We start from the raw sequence: 21,297 nt of genomic DNA on the forward strand, positions 1-21,297 counted from the left end.
TCTGATTGGTTAGCTGTAGGTTCAAGTAGAGCAAAGCATTGTTTGAACGATACAGCCTGATGAAAAGGCATATAAGCAGAGAAACGCGTTGCTGTGCTACCATTGTATTTTAATCTGGTTTTAATAAACCAATCCTTTTTATCTGTGCTTTGCTCTTGGACGATTGGTTTATATACACACAAACACATGTACACACAAATATACACACGCTTATATATATATATATATATATATATATATACACACACACATATATATATATATATATATATATATATATACATTCACACACATAGATATTTTCACATATTCATACACACATGTGTGTGTATATATAATATGTTTATATGCATACACACATACAGTATATACAAACACACACAAATATATATATGCACACACATACACACCACACATACAAATATATATATATACATGCGCACAGACACACATATATATATATATGTACAAAAAGACAGCACTCACCTGCGTTAGCAAAAAATAAAAATTAACAATGTTAATTTTTATTTTTTGCTAACACTGGTGAGTGCTTCCTTTTTTTTAATTTGTATCAGTTTTTGACATATGAACCCCAGCAGTTGCTATATTTAATGAATAGGAGTGCAATATCTTTTGGGACTTTATATATATATATATATATATATATATATATATATATATATATATATATATATATATATATATAGTATTTGAAGAAGTAAAGAGCGCTGGGTACTGTACTGGCAGTGCTTTAGTATAGTAATAAAGGTTTATTTCTGCTAGCAGCTGTTCCTGTGAATATGTAGTGTGCCACCCCTCAGTGTCTCACTCAGTACTGAAAGCTATATAAAAATAAAGTATTGGTACAGCGCTGTGTAGAAAGAAACTATAAGCATTATTATGCAAGAAAAAAAAAATATATATATAAAACAAGGTCCTCTTATGTCCTACTAGTTGGATAGAACAGTTTAATAATATCAGGACTCGTTCCAAAACCTTAAAAAAAATAAAAAATAAAGCTTATGAGACAAATATTAATATTATGGGCGTGGGTATAAAAACACCTTGTAAGGGTATCCAAAATGTACCTTCCCACTCCCAAAATAGATCCCACGCAAAATATACATAGCAAAGACTAATATATGATAAGTAAATAAATAATTTAAAAGTCAATAAAACAAATTAAAGTGCACTGTTATGAAGAATATGGGTGTTCATACACCCTATTAATAATCCACAATGTTCCAACGTATAAAGATATCCAAAACACTGTAAGTTCAAATAAATGATTCCAGTGAAGAATATTGTGGAGTGAAGTGAAGAATAAATCCCCGTCGGGGTTCCTACTTACATCCTTTGACCTCAATCTAATGAGGTAAGTGCCGCACCATAAGAAGGAACCATATGCTGGGGTGTTGGATCAGCTCCACGTTATTTATTCAGAGGATGATGGAATCTTCCGTTCTTTACTTGCTTCGGTTCTTTTGGGGAATGGTAGACTCCTCCTCCGCTCGTGTCACCGGATCGTATGAATTTGTAATAAAGAAAAAGCAGAAATAGTGCAATACCGTAAAGTTTATTAAACACTTATACAACTCATCCACTCTAAACACTAGCTGCTTACAATATATGCCCTCAATCCAATATGAGGTAATGTGTGCTCATAAAAACCAGTCCAGCTGGTGACTACGATATTCCCATAACACTGTGATATTATTTCACTTTGGGATGAAAACAAAAAGCCGTTCTGTACAAGGATCCTTACGTGTTTCGAAGGCTCATGACCCTCAGGTCCCTTCTTCGTCAGAGGAAAACTTTTACAGAATGCCATGGATATCGGTTTAAAAAGCGACGCAGCGGCACGCCCGCCTAATTGGAAACCCTTGATTGGTCAGTAAGAGAGTCACATGGGGGCATGACGTATCTGTGTGCATCAACACCATATGTTATCTGTCATATGTTACCCACGGATTATCCAAGGTTTATTGAAAGTGCGGGCATGCACATATAAACTTTTAATTAGGGGGGCGTGCCGCTGCATCGCTTTTTAAGACGATATCCATGGCGTTCTGTAAAAGTTTTCCTCTGACGAAGAAGGGACCTGAGGGTCGTGAGCCTTCGAAACACGTAAGGATCCTTGTACAGAACAGCTTTTTGTTTTCATCCCAAAGTGAAATAATATCATGGTGTTATGGGAATATCGTAGTCACCAGCTGGACTGGTTTTTATGAGCACACATTACCTCATATTGGATTGAGGGCATATATTGTAAGCAGCTAGTGTTTAGAGTGGATGAGTTGTATAAGTGTTTAATAAACTTTACGGTATTGCACTATTTCTGCTTTTTCTTTATTACAAATTCATACGATCCGGTGACACGAGCGGAGGAGGAGTCTACCATTCCCCAAAAGAACCGAAGCAAGTAAAGAACGGAAGATTCCATCATCCTCTGAATAAATAACGTGGAGCTGATCCAACACCCCAGCATATGGTTCCTTCTTATGGTGCGGCACTTACCTCATTAGATTGAGGTCAAAGGATGTAAGTAGGAACCCCGACGGGGATTTATTCTTCACTTCACTCCACAATATTCTTCACTGGAATCATTTATTTGAACTTACAGTGTTTTGGATATCTTTATACGTTGGAACATTGTGGATTATTAATAGGGTGTATGAACACCCATATTCTTCATAACAGTGCACTTTAATTTGTTTTATTGACTTTTAAATTATTTATTTATTTATCATATATTAGTCTTTGCTATGTATATTTTGCGTGGGATCTATTTTGGGAGTGGGAAGGTACATTTTGGATACCCTTACAAGGTGTTTTTATACCCACGCCCATAATATTAATATTTGACTCATAAGCTTTATTTTTTTTTATTTTTTTTAAGGTTTTGGAACGAGTCCTGATATTATTAAACTTTTCTATCCAACTAGTAGGACATAAGAGGACCTTGTTTTATATATATATATTTCTGCATAATAATGCTTATAGTTAGGGTTGCCACCTCAGCCATGTTTTCCTGGACACTTATGAGTTACACATGCTGCAGGGTGTGCAGGGAGGAACATGTATTGTGTTTCTGGACAACACTATTTATATTCCTCCATGCACACCCTGCAGCATGTGTAACTTATAAGTGTTCTGTATTTTAAGGGACAGGTGGCAACCCTACTTATAGTTTCTTTCTACACAGCGCTGTACCAACACTTTCTTTTGATATATGTATATATATATATATATACAGACACACTTAAATACACAAATACAAACACACAAACATATATATATATATATATATATATATATATATATATTTATATACACACACACACAGGCATATAAATGTTAAAATGCTGTACACTAACCAAATTATAAATGAGTTAGTTTCTGCAAATTGGAACGGCTATATGTCCTAATTTGCTGAATATTCCTTAGCCCCACCCCTAGACCGCCCAGGCACACCCATGATCCCTTCCACTCCTGATATAGCCCTGCCACCATCTGACACATCCCCGCACAAAATGGTAACAACCTTCTGAGTCCTTAATACCTAGCCACAACATTTGGGAGGTATGTTTTATAAAAGGAGTCTGAAAGGTTCAGCAAGTGAGCTGAACAAGAGTGGTCATTGGGCTTGTCAGATGTTTTCTCACAGGTGTCACCATATTCTTTAAGCATGTAACGCCTCCAGGTCTCACTGTTTTATCTCACCACTTATTACACTGATAGAAAACAAACATGTATGTAATAGTAGAAGGGAATGAAAGTTAAAGTTAGCTTGAAAGCAGCACAATTTTATTTGTATGTGCTTAAAAAATATATATCAGTTCTGCTTGAGAATCAGTGCCCCTGCAACATTCTCCATTAAAGAGAGCTTCATTACTTTCTATAGGTGGCAGCTCGCCAGTCGCCTGGGCTGCAAGGTTTAGTTCTTTATTTAGAGAATTGAAGTTTGTTCATGCAAAAGTTAGTCTGATAATTTTACCCCTTACCGGGGAAATTTAGGTAAACAATACAGTCTGTTATTCTGCAGAGTATCTAAAGGAGAAAAAAACTTTATTGTGTGTTCTGATGCCGGCTCTAGTTATGACACCTGTGTGACCAGCCTTAGTTTGACATTGTTTTATCGCCTGGCTTTGAAAAAAAATACACTGCTGCCTATTGGCCATGTTTATCAGTGCAAAATGGAAATTTACCTGTGAAGCACTAAATATTTGTACTGCTTGTTTGTGTGTTTGTTTTGTTTGTTTTTTCAAACAAATTTTAAATAAATAGTTTATATAGAAATATGTGCTAGTCCTAAAGCCCATGTACACGGGCCATTTTCTGCAGTGCAGCGGTCCCACCCACAACCTACCATGCCCCTGCCACGCCTGCTTCCCCCTGTGACGCCCGCTCCCTTCCCCACCATGCCCCCCTACCGCCCGGGCACGCCCCCTCCTGTCCGATCCTCCCCACCCTCTCTGCTGTCTGATGCTCACGGCGGTCACTGCTGTTCCTTCCATACGGCCAGGTATGTTTGTCTCGTGCTGCAGTCTCTACCTGGCCTTTTATAATATAGGATTTGTGGCCTATCTGATACATAGCAGAATTGATATCTTATCTGTCCGTCTATCTGTCTGTGTATATATACTGTGTGTGTATATATATATATATATATATATATATATATATATAATATAGATCTGGGTGTGTATACTACCTTGCTCATATTCAGTCTGTCTGCTTTATAGTAGATACAGCTTTGTTTTTGGGTAAACATGGTGACAGAATACGCATCACTAATGTAACAAGGAATATTTATAGGGTATTTATTGTTGTAATATCAATACATTTTGTAATTTTGCATGTACAGATAGAAGATAGCAGATTTAATCACTGTGGTTTACCAGCAAGTAGAAAAATATTATTTGTCAGAAAAGAAAAGGTTCCTAGTCTACTTGATACTAAATATAGGGCAAAAAGTGCTATATGTATCTAATTCAAAAGCAGAGCGATCCATACTCACTAGGTTTGTAGAATGCATTAGCAATTTATTGTGAAAACAGCCCCTTCATCATGGGTATAAATGCACTTAGCAAGAGAGCAGATAATTATGGTGAAACCATTACAAAGCAAACAAAAAAAATTCCCTTTTTTAAAGGGACCGTCTACACTAGAAAATGTATTGTTTTAAGAGATAGATAATCCCTTTATTACCCATTCCCTAGTTTTGCAGGGAATGGGTAATGCACAGTTATAATAATACAAGTTTTACCTCTGTGACTACCCGGTATCTAAGCCTCTGCAGACTGCCCCCTTATTTCAGTTCTTTTGACAGACTTGCATTTTAGCCAATCAGTGCTGGCAGTGGCTCCTAGGAACTCTACGTGCGTAAGCACAATGTTATCTATATGACACACATGAACTTACACCCTCTAGTGGTGAACAACTGTTAAAATGCCTTGAGATTAGAGGCGTCCTTTAAGGGCTTAGAAATTAGCATATGAACCTCATAGGTTTAGCTTTCAACTAAGAATATCAAGAGAACAAAGCAAAATTGGTGAGAGAAGTAAGTTGGAAAACTGTTTAAAATCGTATGCCCTATTTGAATCATGAAAGTTTGTTTTGGACTAGACTGTCCCTTTAAGTAAATAAAGGTATATATGTGTATGTGTGTGTATATAAATATATGTGTATGTATGTGTATATATATATATATATATATATATATATATATATATATATACACACACAGTTAGAACGCAACACTCCAGTCTGCTGGCGTTGGGACAAAAATGCGCAATCACATTTTGCACATTGGTAAACACTGCAAACTCATATATATATATATATATATATATATATATATATATATATATATATATGTGTGTGTGTGTGTACCCCAATCTCTGCCTAACCCTGCCATTTACAGCCTCACTGTCCCTTAAATTAATTTAATTATAGTTTTTGTTTTTCTTAGAAAACCAGATGTCCACCAACAGAGTTACAGGAGTTGTTTTTAAACTTTTTAAATTAATTAAATTAATTTCATTGATTATAATGAAACATTAAACTTTGTTTAACACCAGTCAGCATATAGAGAAGGTGCTCCAAATCAGGAATGAAAGATTTAAAGGGACATTAAACCCACATTTTTTCTTTCATTGTTCAGATAGAGAATTCAATTTTGAACAACATTCCAATTTACTTCTATTATCTAATTTCCTTCATTCTTTAGATATACTTTGTTTAAGAAATAGCAATGCATATGGGTGAGCCAATCACACAAGGCATCTATGTGCATCCACCAATCAGCAGCTCCTAAGCCTATCTAGATAGACTTTTCAGCAAAGAATATTAAGAGAATGAAGCAAAATAGATAATAGAAGTAAATTAGAAATTTGTTTAAATTTGCATGCCCTTTCTAAACCATGAAAGAAAAAAAATTGGGTTTAATGTCCCTTTAACAACAATCCTTTTGCATCTAGTTTGTTAGGGAAAATCCCCCCCCCCCCCAAAAAAAAAGTATCTCTAAAATGAAAAGAAAAAAAAATATCTGTTAAAAAGAATCATTCTCGAGGGCTGGATTTGGGCACTTCTGATACAGAGACATAAAGACGAAGCTGACTCACTAGAAGGCTAAGGAACGTCTTATATAGTCCAGTTAGTAGAGTGTACATTTAATTTAATATATTTGTTACATATCAGAATTATAAAAGGGCAGTTGTGACATCAGAAATGTCTTGTAAGAAAATGTCAGCGTAGTAGGGATATTAAAGGGACACTAAACCCAAACATTTTCTTTCATGATTCAGGAACAGAATACAATTTTAAATAACATTCCAATTTACTTCTATTATCTAATTTGCTTCATTCTTTAGATATCCTTTGTTGAAGAAATAGCAATGCACATGGGTGAGCCAATCACACGAGGCATATATGTGCATCTACCAATCAGCAGCTACTGAGCATATCTAGATATGCTTTCCAGCAAATAATATCAAGAGAATGAAGCAAATTAGATAATAGAAGTAAATTAGAAAGTTGTTTAAAATGGCATGCTCTTTCTAAAACATGAAATAAATAATTTGGGTTTCATGTCCCTTTAATTCTGTAGTGTATACATTTATAACAAAATGAGGAGATGTGAGGTGTTAGAAAAAAAACTGTCTGAAAGTGCTTTTACATAGGGATCCTATGTGACACATTTATTAAAGGGACATTGTGCACTAGATTTTTCTTTGCATAAATGTTTTCTAGATGATCCATTTATATAGCCCATCTGGGAGTGTTTTTGTAATTGTATAGTTTTGCATATTTTTTCAAAAACACTGTGCTAATTTTCTGGCCCCTGAGCCCCAAATTCCTGCTGCTCTGGTTTGTGTAATCTGTCTTTTCATATGCTTTCCCAGCCCCTATCACTGGGTGTCCCAGCCTAACATCATCAACAGTGCTAAACTGGGAGCTTCTAAGTAAGTTTTTAAAATATTTTTTAACCCCTTTTCCATTTTCTGTCCGTTTGTAATTTTCCTCTTACTCATTTACCGTACCCACACATATTATATACCGTTTTTCTCGCCATTAAATGGACTTTCTAAAGATACGATTATTTTCATCTTATCATTTACTGTAAAAAAATATAAAATATGAGGAAAAAATGGAAAAAAACACACTTTTTCTAACTTTGACCCCCAAAACCTGTTACACATCTACAACCACCAAAAAACACCCATGCTAAATAGTTTCTAAATTTTATCCTGAGCTTAGAAATACCCAATGTTTACATCTTCTTTGCTTTTTTGCAAGTTATAGGGCCATAAATACAAGTAGCACTTTGCTATTTCCAAACCACTTTTTGTCAAAATTAGCGCTAGTTACATTGGGACACTGATATCTTTCAGGAATCCCTGAATATCCATTGACATGTATATATTTTTTTTTAGAAGACATCCCAAAGTATTGATCTAGGCCCATTTTGCTATATTTCATGCCACCATTTCTCCGCAAAATGAGATCAAATAAAAATTTTTTTTCACATTTTCACAATTTTTTTCACAAACTTTAGGTTTCTCACTGAAATTATTTACAAACAACTTGTGCAATTATGGCACAAATGGTTGTAAATGCTTCTCTGGGGTCCCCTTTTTTCAGAAATAGCAGACATATATGGCTTTGGTGTTGCTTTTTGGTAATTAGAATGCCGCTAAATGCAGCTGCGCACCACACGTGTATTATGCCCAGCAGTGAAGAGGTTAATTAGGGAGCTTGTAGGGTTAATGTTAGCTTTAGTGTAGTGTAGTAGACAACCCAAAGTATTGATCTAGGCCCATTTTGGTATATTTCATGCCACCATTTCACCGCCAAATGCGATCAAATAAAAAAAAACGTTCACCTTTTCACAAACTTTAGGTTTCTCTCTGAAATTATTTACAAACAGCTTGTGCAATTATGGCACAAATGGTTGTAAATCCTTCTCTGGGATCCCCTTTGTTCAGAAATAGCAGACATATATGGCTTTGGTAATTAGAAGGTTGCTAAATGCCGCTGTGCATCACACGTGTATTTTGGCTAGCAGTGAAGGGGTTCATTAGGTAGCTTGTAGGGAGTTTGCAGGGTTAATTTTAGCTTTAGTGTGGAGATTAGTCTCCCACCTGACACATCACACACCCTGATCCCTCCCAAACAGCTCTCTTCCCTCCCCCACTCCACAATTGTCCCCGCCATCTTAAGTACTGGCAGAAAGTCTGCCAGTACTAAAATAAAAGGTATCTTAATTTTTAAGCATATTTACATATGCTGTTGTGTAGGATCCCCCTTAGCCCCCAACTTCTCTGGTCCCCCCCCCCAAACAGCTCTCTAACCCTCCCCCTCTGCCTTATTGTCTGTCTGCCAGTACCCAGTTTACCAAAAAATGCTTTTTTATTTACTTTTTTTTTTCTGTAGTGTAGCTTCCCCGGCAATCCCACCCATGATCCCGTCCCCCTCTTGCATCATCAGATGCATCGAATGCTGCCACCCGCCTCCCAGACCAACTCCCACCTACCAACGATACCTGCCATCGATGTCCGGTGCAGAGAGGGCCACAGGATCGCTTCCACCGCTTTCCAGACCGACGACGTACAGGGTTTTATTAGAGGATGTACCTTGCACATCGTCGGTCGTTAGGGGGATAATGGATTTTTAGATCAGTATCTGTGCATATTATTACATGTCTATTGCATGTAGTTATATGTAAATTGGTGTACACTGTCCCTTTAACATAGAAAAGTAAAAAGTCACCTGTGGATGTTCAAACGGTTTCATGAGCTCCTGCTCATACCATGCCATATAGATGTTTGACAGGTGACTTTTTACACCCGCTACATCGATGATGTCTTCCTCATATGGAGGGGTGATGGATTGTCTTTGCGTGAGTGGGTGTCACATTTGAACCTCATGGCTAGCCCCATTCGATTTAAGCTTGAATTTAGCACTGATAGTGTTAACTTTTTGGACCTCAATGTGTTCAAGGTGAATGACTCTGGTGGTTGGCGTTTTGGTACTAAATTGTACACTAAGCCCACGGATCGCAACTCTTTGCTGCACGTCAGTAGTTTTCACCCTGGACACCAGAAAAGGGGTGTTCTCACCTCCCAACTCACTAGAGCATTGAGAAATAACAGTGAGACACACTCGCAAGTGACCCAAGTAAAGGAAATGGGCGTGAAATTAAACAAAAGGGGCTATCCCATGACAGACATCTGCAAAATACAGGAGAAACTGTTGAGTTCTGATACTTCACAAGACACTAGGGCTCCTATCAAGGACATGTCTGAACAACTTAATCTGATTACTACGTTCACACCTGGATGTGAACGTCTATCCAATGCTGTACGTCGCCATTGGCCGGTGGTGGGTACTGATCCCATGTTACCCTTTCAGAAGATGACCGCTCCAAGGTTGGTCTACCGAAGGGCAAGGAATCTGAGGGACATCCTTGTCAAATCAGACCCTGTGGACCATTACAAAAAGGAGACATGGCTCAAGTCATCAAAGAAGGGCTGCTTCCCCTGCGGGAGTTGTACTACATGCAACAGTATGTGTAAGGGAGACACTTTTCAACATCCCCACAAAAATCAACGGTTTAAAATAAACTACCGTCTTAGCTGCACTAGCACTTTTGTGATGTACATGCTGACTTGCCCGTGTTCACATGTGTACATAGGAAAAACGATAACCTCCTTCCGTGACAGGATGGCAAATCATCGCCACGCAATTCGTGAAGCTTTGAAGAATGGTGATTCAGACCAGCCGGTGGCACGCCACTGTGCACACTTTAAACATCCGGTGTCTAGTATCAGATCAATGCTAATTGACCATATCCCACCCAATCCAAGGGGTGGTGATAGAGGAAAGAAATTACTCCAATGCGAGAGCAGGTGGATATACAAATTGGGAACTATGGCCCCAAGAGGACTTAATACCACATTGGACTTTAGCCATTTCTATTAAGGGCTAATCTAATGCCCACTTGACATTGAGGGTCCTTGGGTGTCCACTGTTTGGATAACTACCATACTCCTTTGGGTTCGATGGGTACACAAGATTGACTATTAATTTTTATTAAGTTTCATTAATTTTTATTAATTAATTGAGTCAGGTCTTATCATTAATAATGTGATCATGAGTTTCTTCTGTACATATATTTGTCATGTAATACTGGTCCATCTTTATATCATCTCTGCGGATGTGATTTATTTTCAAGATGCGTTTACCCTATTACACAGTATACATATGGAGTTGTATATTTTAATATGCACTTGTTTTAAATACATATTTAGTAGTTTATTTATGTGGATATAGGGTTTAAACATCTGAAAATCTACACATCTAAATTGCCTCCATCCCAGCCACATACTAAAAAACACCCGGAGCGACTTTTTTTGCTTGCTTATGTTGGTTGCTTATAGCAACCGCTGCGCTTCATGAAACTATGGCTTTCTGAATATGCGCAGAATATGCCCTGGTGGTTTCCTGGTATTCGGCTAGCACGCCGCCGTGATGCTTTTGACGTTGTCAGGACAACGCCGTGCTATGCGTCATCACGCTAGGCACGGCTAACGTGTCAGCGTGACGTCAGAGTTTTGAGATCGAATGAGCGTGTTACAGGAATGGCGGTAAAGTTTAAGGGGTATTTTCTCTATTTAAGGGGTTTGTTTTTAAATATATATTATCTGATTTTGGGTGCTTAGTTGCACTCTGCTTTTGTATATTCTTTTTGTGTAACATTGACAAAGGCACAATGCAGTGCCGAAACGTTTGTTTTTTAAACTGAAGAAATAAATTTGTATTTTTTATTGCAAAGACCAGTGAGTTGCCTGCTTCTTGGAGGAACTAGTTATTGTACTAGCAGTGCACTGTGGCATTACTTATGGTATGATTGTGCAATCCTATCCATGATATTGTGTATATATATATATATAATCATGTAAAGAAAGCACTCAACGGACTTGTAGATATATAATCCATATTATTTATTCCAAAGTTGTCATAACGTTTCGGGTACCGGACCGGTTGATCAGTCACCTTTTTTGATGGCTTCCCTGATCGAACATCTATGGTTCGCCATACGGTCTCTGAATGATATAATAGTCTTCCCTACATATAAAAGGGAGCACGAGCAAATAAGGATGTATATAATGTAGTCTCTTGTGCATGTTAAGCAATGATGGATCTTAAAACGCTGATTTGTATGGGGGTGTTGGAATGTGGTGCCCCTCAGCATGCTGTTACATGTTATACAATTGCCACATTGGAAGCAGCCTTTCTTGATGGTTTGTAGCCATGTGGTCTTGTGGTAACATTTAACAGGATCGGATTCCACTAAGATGTCTGGTTACTTGGGTAGGGACCCAAACTGCCGTTTCACCGAGCAACAAATTAGGACCTGGTTCTCAGCTGTGCAGAATGACGTTTAAGTCACGTGGGGGGTGAAACAGCCGTTGGCGTGTGACGTCATTCTGCACAGCTGAGAACCAGGTCCTAATTTGTTGCTCGATGCAAGTTGCAAACACAGCTTTGGAACCGCAATAAGAAGCAGGCTCTATACCCGGATTAAATCACCTTAAAGAGGACATAACGGAGAAGGATTCCGTCTCCCAGAAGTTACGTAATGTATCCACGGACTATTGAGTCTAAGTATTTTGCAAATGGAATGCATCTTCTGGGATAAAAAGAAATAGAATGAACTCTATTTGCAACAGTTCTAATATATGTTGCAATGGGAAATGAGTAACTCTCTATAATAAGAGTTTAAATGTCTATCTTTGCCTGCCCGATATATACGATATAAATGGTTCATATTTGCTGTGATTACACAATTAGTATTTTATAAACATAGATCCCCAAAGTTTAACCACGGTAGCTGGTACCTTTCTATTATATTGGTGCTACCCTCTGGTAGGGGTGTTGTTTATTATTTCGAAAGTGTAAAAGGTTGTGTAACTGATTTTTCACATGTATTATTTTTACATAATATTAAGTATTAGGCCTAGATCCTCAGGTGTTTTCTCATGATAACAAATTTCCAACTTAGTTTGGGTTATCCTCTGAGAGAGGTGTTGCCAATACTATTCTGATGTTCATTAGTTATTTTGCATGGATCCCCATTTCTATCCATGGTAGCAGATTCCTGTGTAAACACAGGGCTACCCACTGGTAGGGGTGTTGCTTAATAATTTTTATTGCCTTTATCTAAGGTTAATAACTTGCATCGTGAGTAACTGTTGTGAGCTGGCCAGCTTTTTCTATGTGTTTATTTTAACATATTGAAACACTTTAAATTTAAATATATTTGCACCTATAATAAAATTTATGAATTATTTTCACGTGTGTGGTTTTGATTTAGGGGACCCGGCCGTTGACTAGTTCACGCTGCAGCGGAGAACACCTATTTCTAAAATACTAAATATACAGACTTAGAAATTTATTAAATTTCTTATAAATAGTCATTTATGGAGTGCTGAAATCCCTGTCTTTCATTGGAGAGGGCACTACTGTGTCCACTACTGTGTCCTCTTCGTGTTTCTTTCTATTGTTACAGTGAATCTATGTGTGTAACAGGGTCTGCACCCACGTATACATTGTACAGTACTATATTATCCTACTCCCCAATAATTCAGTATATTATATATATATATATGTGTATATATATATATGTATATATATGTATTTCTTAAAAAAGAGAGAAAAAAGACCACTAAAAAGACCACTATTATCCAGCACTCAACTATTGCTCGAGCAATAGTTGAGTGCTGGACAATAGTGGTCTTTTTTCTCTCTCTTTTTTTAGAAACTCTTATCATTATCACTACCGTGCACTTTTAGTAATGAACCTCTAGTATAGGGAGCATTACTTTTGTGACTACTCTCTAGTAGATTATACCTGCTGTGCTGATTCTATATATATTTTATATATATATATATATATATATATATATATATATATATATATATATATATATATATATATATATATATATATATGTATATATATATGTGTGTGTGTATATACTGTATATATGTATGTGTATATATATATATATATGTATGTATATATATATATATATAGTGAGTCACACTATTTCCTAGTGCATATAAAGGTTATAGTTACACTATGCGGTAGTATATCAAGTGTACAATAACATTATCTCTAAAAAAATCTATGTACATACCTTAAATGAAACATAACATATTGCTAAAAAATGATAACCATCAGGTGAGCCTTCCAGTGACGTGCGGTGAGGTCAGAGGCTGGGGAGGGACTTGGCTATGATATGCCTGAGAAACACATATACTGTATGAACCCTACAGAGGTAGCTTAAATTTACAATTAAATTGGTAGGTTGCAGGTCCAATTTACTGCTTTTATTAAATTTGCTGCATTCTCTTGGCATCCTTTGTTGAGGGATATGCCGCAATGCATACTGGGTGCTAACTGAACACATTAAAGGAGCCAATGACAAGAGGTATATATATATGTGCTTGCAATTTGTGTTGGGGCTCATAAAAAAATAAGCTGCAAAGCCAAAACCTCATTATAGTAAAGCCTTCAGTGTGCTACATTTTCTTTCTATTTACAGTTTGCTTGACAACCGTAAGAGGCAAAGTGAAAGCTGTGTGTGCTTTCCATTTATTTAATTTAAGGTCAATGTTTGGATTTATCATGGACTATATATTCTGGGTTAGTGCTCTCTCTAGCTTTTTCTCTACCTTGCTTGGAAATTGGTTTTATGGTTGTAAAGTGAACATAATATCTAGAAAATGTAAAAAAAAGTATATATAAGCCCTTTAAATAATCTTTCTATGAAAAACATTTCAGTATAATTTAAATTATCAGTATATTTGGAAAAATGTATGCCAGATCTGGGAAATAGCACACATTTTAAGGTAAAGAATATTTGTTATTAAACACAGTTTATAAAAAAATTAATGGTATGATGGTATTTTAGAAGGGGCATCCTATACATACAATGAAAACACAGCTATATACCAGGTTTTTGTGCTTTCAAAAATTCCCACATGAGTATATTTAAAGGACCAGTAAAAGTAGATTTGCATAATCAAGCCCACCCCATCTAGTTCTGCAGTGCACACAGTAATCCATCCCAGCCAATAGCCACGCACACACACACATACAAACACACATGTGCACACACATGAACACACACATACAAACACACATGCACACTACATCCCTAAACTGACAACCAATGACAAGCACTGGGCAGCTCATAGCTCATGTACCTCATTGACAGAAATGAAAAAACACTGGGGCAGCAGACTCCTACCACTGCTCACTAACACTCACATTCCTCACTAGGCAGCCATGCAGTCAGATATCCCAGGAGACTAGTGACAGGCACAGGTTAGCTAGCCCTTAGCATCCTGCATTCCTCACTGACAAAAAGGGGAACACTGTCAGAATTTAACACAAGAAGCTAACAATTTGCCTTTATACACACAGTCACCCCCATCAACTCACGTACATACACTAGTGCAACACACAAAATAATACACATACACACAGTCATTCATTAACTCACGTACATACACTAGTGCAAACACACAAAATAATACACATACACACAGTCACCCATCAACTCACGTACATACACTAGTGCAAACACACAAAATAATACACATACACACAGTCATTCATCAACTCACGTACATACACTAGTGCAAACACACAAAATAATACACATACACACAGTCACCCATCAACTCACACACATATACTAATGCAAACACACAAAATAATACACATACACACAGTCATTCATCAACTCACACACATACACTAATGCAAACACACAAAATAATACACATACACACAGTCACCCATCAACTCACACACATATACTAATGCAAACACACAAAATAATACACATACACACAGTCATTCATCAACTCACACACATACACTAGTGCAAACACACAAAATAATACACATACACACAGTCACCCATCAACTCACGTACATACACTAGTGCAAACACACATACACACAGACATCCATCAACTCACATACATACACTAGTGCAAACACACAAAATAATACACATACACACAGTCATTCATAAACTCACATACATACACTAGTGCAAACACACAAAATAATACACATAGTCACCCATCAACTCACATACATACACTAGTGCAAACACACAAAATAATACACATACACACAGTCTCCCATTAACTCACGTACATACACTAGTGCAAACACACAAAATAATACACATACACACAGTCACCCATCAACTCATGTACATACACTAGTGCAAACACACAAAATAATACACACACATACACACAGTCACCCATTAACTCACATACATACACTAGTGCAAACACACAAAATAGTACACATACACACAGTCTCCCATCAACTCACGTATATACACTAGTGCAAACACACAAAATAATACACATACACACAGTCACCCATCAACTCATGTACATACACTAGTGCAAACACACAAAATAATATACACACAGACATCCATCAACTCACATACATACACTAGTGCAAACACACAAAATAATACACATACACACAGTCACCCATCAACTCACATACATACACTAGTGCAAACACACAAAATAATACACATACACACAGTCACCCATCAACTCACGTACATACACTAGTGCAAACACACAAAATAATACACATACACACAGTCACCCATCAACTCACGTACATACACTAGTGCAAACACACAAAATAATACACATACACACAGTCACCCATCAACTCACGTACATACACTAGTGCAAACACACAAAATAATACACATACACACAGTCACCCATCAACTCACATACATACACTAGTGCAAACACACAAAATAATACACATACACACAGTCACCCATCAACTCACATACATACACTAGTGCAAACACACAAAATAATACACACACATACACACAGTCTCCCATCAACTCACATACATACACTAGTGCATACACACAGTCACCCATCAACTCACATACATACACTAGTGCAAACACACAAAATAATACACATAAACACAGTCTCCCATCAACTCACGTACATACACTAGTGCAAACACACAAAATAATACACATACACACAGTCACCCATCAACTCACGTACATACACTAGTGCAAACACACAAAATAACACACATACACACAGACATCCATCAACTCACACACATACACTAGTGCAAACACACAAAATAATACACATAAACACAGTCTCCCATCAACTCACGTAAATACACTAGTGCAAACACACAAAATAATAGGTAATGCAAAGCGTGGGATGAATAAAAGTGTAATTGCAAGAACTCCCCACACATATAAGTATATATACCTTGTGAACAATCTTCACTACTCCGGTGAAAAGTACACAGGTGAGAGTTCTGTATCAGGAGGGTACCCGCCAAACGCTCCCCACGGAAACAATGGTGGTAACAAACAAGAGATGAGCAGTGCTCCTATGGCCGGAGTTCAAATAAATAATTAGTGTTCAAAACGGCTCAAAGTGCACAATAAGTCACAGGGATCATACCTGTCATCTTCCGGATCATATGAGGCAGACGTATGGGCTGGCTGTAAATCAGTCACTTCACCTCCGTACTCGATGCCTTTCTGTCCTGCAGGATGTATCAGCTGAGTCCTGTGCCCGCCTTCTCCGGCGGTTGCATCAATCCCGAGTCCTCCTCCTGTAGCGAAAACCTGAGCAGTGTGTGCTAATGCGGTCATCACCCCAGGTCAGTGCTCACTCCAAGGCCTTAAAGAGCATAAACAAATACAAAAATAGAGGAGCACAGACCGGGTGGAATGCAAGTAAAACAGTTTATTGTAAACTAGCGCCGTAGCGCGATATGAGTGTAGTCAAATACAAAAATCACAAAAAATGTGGAGGGGATAAACACCCCGGGTTAAACACGGATAAATTAGCAAGGGCTGAAATGTCAGGTAAACGCGTTTCAGCGTGTAGCCTTACTCATTACCTAGTCTAAAATAGTACACAGTGCACTATAAAACCAACAGCCCTGAATCCTATTGGTCCGAGGGTACACACTCTTCTCCTTGTCCTGACCAATGGATTTCTATATACTACGTTAGCTCCTCCTTGCCAAGTTAAAAGAAGCAGGATATACAGCAATGGGATATTACGATAACACAGTAGTAATGGTAATTCCAACCTCAGATCACACCGTGTGCCAACATTTAATACCCAAATGTTATTTGAATGTTTTGAATGTTCTATTTTTGTATTTGTTTATGCTCTTTAAGGCCTTGGAGTGAGCACTGACCTGGGGTGACGACCTCATTAGCACACACTGCTCAGGTTTTCGCTACAGGAGGAGGACTCGGGATTGATGCAACCGCCGGAGAAGGCGGGCACAGGACTCAGCTGATACATCCTGCAGGACAGAAAGGCATCGAGTACGGAGGTGAAGTGACTGATTTACAGCCAACCCATACGTCTGCCTCATATGATCCGGAAGATGACAGGTATGATCCCTGTGACTTATTGTGCACTTTGAGCCGTTTTGAACACTAATTATTTATTTGAACTCCGGCCATAGGAGCACTGCTCATCTCTTGTTTGTTACCACCATTGTTTCCGTGGGGAGCGTTTGGCGGGTACCCTCCTGATACAGAACTCTCACCTGTGTACTTTTCACCGGAGTAGTGAAGATTGTTCACAAGGTATATATACTTATATGTGTGGGGAGTTCTTGCAATTACACTTTTATTCATCCCACGCTTTGCATTACCTGTATACGTTTATCGTGGAGCCGGGGCCAAGCTCCAGGAAGTGTAATTTCACCTTTGCCATTGCACTTTTCGTGTGTGTGTGTGCTATTAAACGGTAGGGGCATGAGTGTAAGGGTTAACACGGACGAAGCTCCCATATCCTTATTCTCACTGAGGACTGCCCAAGAAAGGGACACAGCTCCATTGGAATATCACAAGATCTTTTCTACAGATAAATCTAACTATAGCTTAATTGCACTGTTTGAGGAATTAGAATTTTTGTTGTTGAAAGAGGACAAACTGAATTGGGACATTAAAACCCTTAAGAGGTACCATGAACTTGGCATAATACTTAGGGGACTTAGGTTGAACAATTTTCCCACGTTCCTAACAGAGGATAAAGTTTTTTATTGAATTGTGGAATAGTCATCTCACCACCTGTTCACTAAAGCTTATGCAGTTGATCTGGGAGTTTAAAGAGCGCTCTCTGGAGGATTTGGCAACAAAGATTAAAGAGGTGCAAAGGGAGCTAAATAACAGGAGCAAGGAACCCCATTATTTGAAGTTTGATAATACATTGCAGCGGGTTGTAGCAGAAGCTAAAGCTCTGCTATTGGAGATAAAGCACAGCAAGTATTTGAGGGACCAATCAGATTACGATTTAAGTTGTGTGTATGTATGGAATAGAAAAGACAGACACACATTGAGAAAAGAACAAAACAAAAATACTTTTCTCCCCAGCCAACAACAGAAAAATAAGCAGAGGCGCAACAAGATGAGAAGAGTAAATTTTTATGAGAGTGAGGCGGAATCGTGGGACGAGGGATCAGGTTCTGGAGGAGAGGAATTGCCCCCAAGAAAGCAGATAGTAAGACCTAAAGAAGGTCTAACTCCACCACTGGTACCTATATTGAAAACCCAGTCCACCCTACCCCACTCGCATTACAGGGAGGAGCAGCGATGTGTAGATACTGCCCCAAGAGAGAGCAGGGACCTGGACAATGCACGATTGGAACAGGTTTTTTCCATCCCCCCGCTAACAACAGAAGGAGGGGGAGGAGGAGGTCAAGGGGAACATCAACAACAACAACACCAATACAAGGAGCAGAGAAGGTATCCCCAGAGAAGGGGCCGGAGACGGGGAAACTACACAACGTATTAAATCTATCTGATACAACACTGAGCAAGTAGGAATTAGAGGTACTTAGCTTGGGACTTTCATTTGTACCTACGGCGGACTTTGACTTATTCAGGACACTATAGATGTAAATAGATTGATTCGAAACCTCACTCTAAAAAAATTCTTTCATAATAATGAAGGAAGGAGTAATGAGAGTCATGTGTCCATTCCTAACCTTGGTCTAGGGGAAGGGAGGTTGACAGGGGTGGTCAGCCCCTGTGACTTCCAAGAATTATGTGACATAAGGGCCCTTGAGTTACTGGAAGAAGAGGGGGGTTCCCAAAGTGTGAATACTGTGGTTCCTCCTTCCTTTAAACCTAAGTCATCATTTTACCCCATTCAGAGTAAGGGGCGAACCCTAGAAACATTCCAGAAAAGGGTTGAGCAGGACCTGACTAAACTGTATTACTCCTCGAGGAGGGGTCAGGATAGTAATATTACCGTCAATCAAAAAAGGGCACTTGAGACCTTGGCCAAGAACAAAGATATAGTGATAAGGGCCGCAGATAAGGGGGGCACTATTGTGGTCCTTAACACTAGTGACTTTAGGAACGAGGCATACAGACAGTTAAGAAACACTGATGATTACATTAGCCTGCCAGGTGATCCGACGAGAAACTTCCAGAAGCAGCTGGCCTCCCTCGTAGATGATGGTGTGGAACTTGGGTATATTGATTTACATACACAGGAATATCTCCTGGTACCGAATCCAGCAATAGCAACATTTAATCATCTGCCCAAGGTCCATAAATCCACCGAGGATGTGCGAGGGAGGCCAATTGTGAGTGGAATTGGCTCCCTTCTGGAGCATCTGTCTGAGTGGTTAGACCACATATTGCAGCCTCTGGTGGGGTCTCTGTGGAGTTACTTGTCGGACACGAAGCATGTGTTGAACCTCCTCTCTCGTGTGGAATGGAGGTCACACTATTTGTGGCTTACTGCTGATGTTAAATCGCTTTATACCTCCATACCACACGAGAAAGGGATACAGGCAGTTCGGTTCTTTCTTGAAAGACAGTATGGCACCACATCAGACTTTGTGAACTATGTACTGAAAGTGACCCAATTTTTCCTCAGTCATAATTATTTTGAGTTCGGGGGGGATTTCTTTCTCCAGAGGCGTGGGACGGCTATGGGGGCAAAGTTTGCCCCCTCCTACGCCAACCTGTTCATGGGGTGGTGGGAGCTGTCCCACGTCTATGGAGAGGGAAATCCCTTCAGGAAAGACATCATTTGGTACGGACGGTTCATTGACGACCTCCTATTCATTTGGGGGGGGTAATACGTCTGCACTCCAAAATTTAATTGTCAGTCTGGATGATGAGGATATGGGAATCCAGTTTACAAACGAAATACAGCCTGATACCATCAATTTCCTGGATGTAATCTTAAAGGGCACCACTGACAGTGGTATATGTTCTGAAACGTATCAAAAGCCCATTTCGGGAAATTCATTGTTGCACGCTGACAGTTGCCAACAATGCAAACACACAAAATAATACACTTACACACAGTCACCCATCAACTCACGTACATACACTAGTGCAAACACACAAAATAATACACATACACACAGTCACCCATCAACTCACATACATACACTAGTGCAAACACACAAAATAATACACATACACACAGTCACCCATCAACTCACGTACATACACTAGTGCAAACACACAAAATAATACACATACACACAGTCACCCATCAACTCACGTACATACACTAGTGCAAACACACAAAATAATACACATACACACAGTCACCCATCAACTCACGTACATACACTAGTGCAAACACACAAAATAATACACACACATACACACAGTCTCCCATCAA

The 21,297-nt window shown here is 38.5% G+C and overlaps 1 protein-coding gene across 4 annotated transcripts in view; it reads left to right on the forward strand.

The window, feature by feature from the left end:
• Positions 1–21,297, forward strand: part of AVPR2 (arginine vasopressin receptor 2) — a 309,022-nt gene that overhangs the window by 147,682 nt on the left and 140,043 nt on the right. The gene's annotated exons all lie outside the window — the stretch shown is intronic.

The sequence above is a fragment of the Bombina bombina genome, chromosome 12 (assembly GCF_027579735.1).
Source record: "Bombina bombina isolate aBomBom1 chromosome 12, aBomBom1.pri, whole genome shotgun sequence".
NCBI classification, from domain to species: domain Eukaryota; kingdom Metazoa; phylum Chordata; class Amphibia; order Anura; family Bombinatoridae; genus Bombina; species Bombina bombina.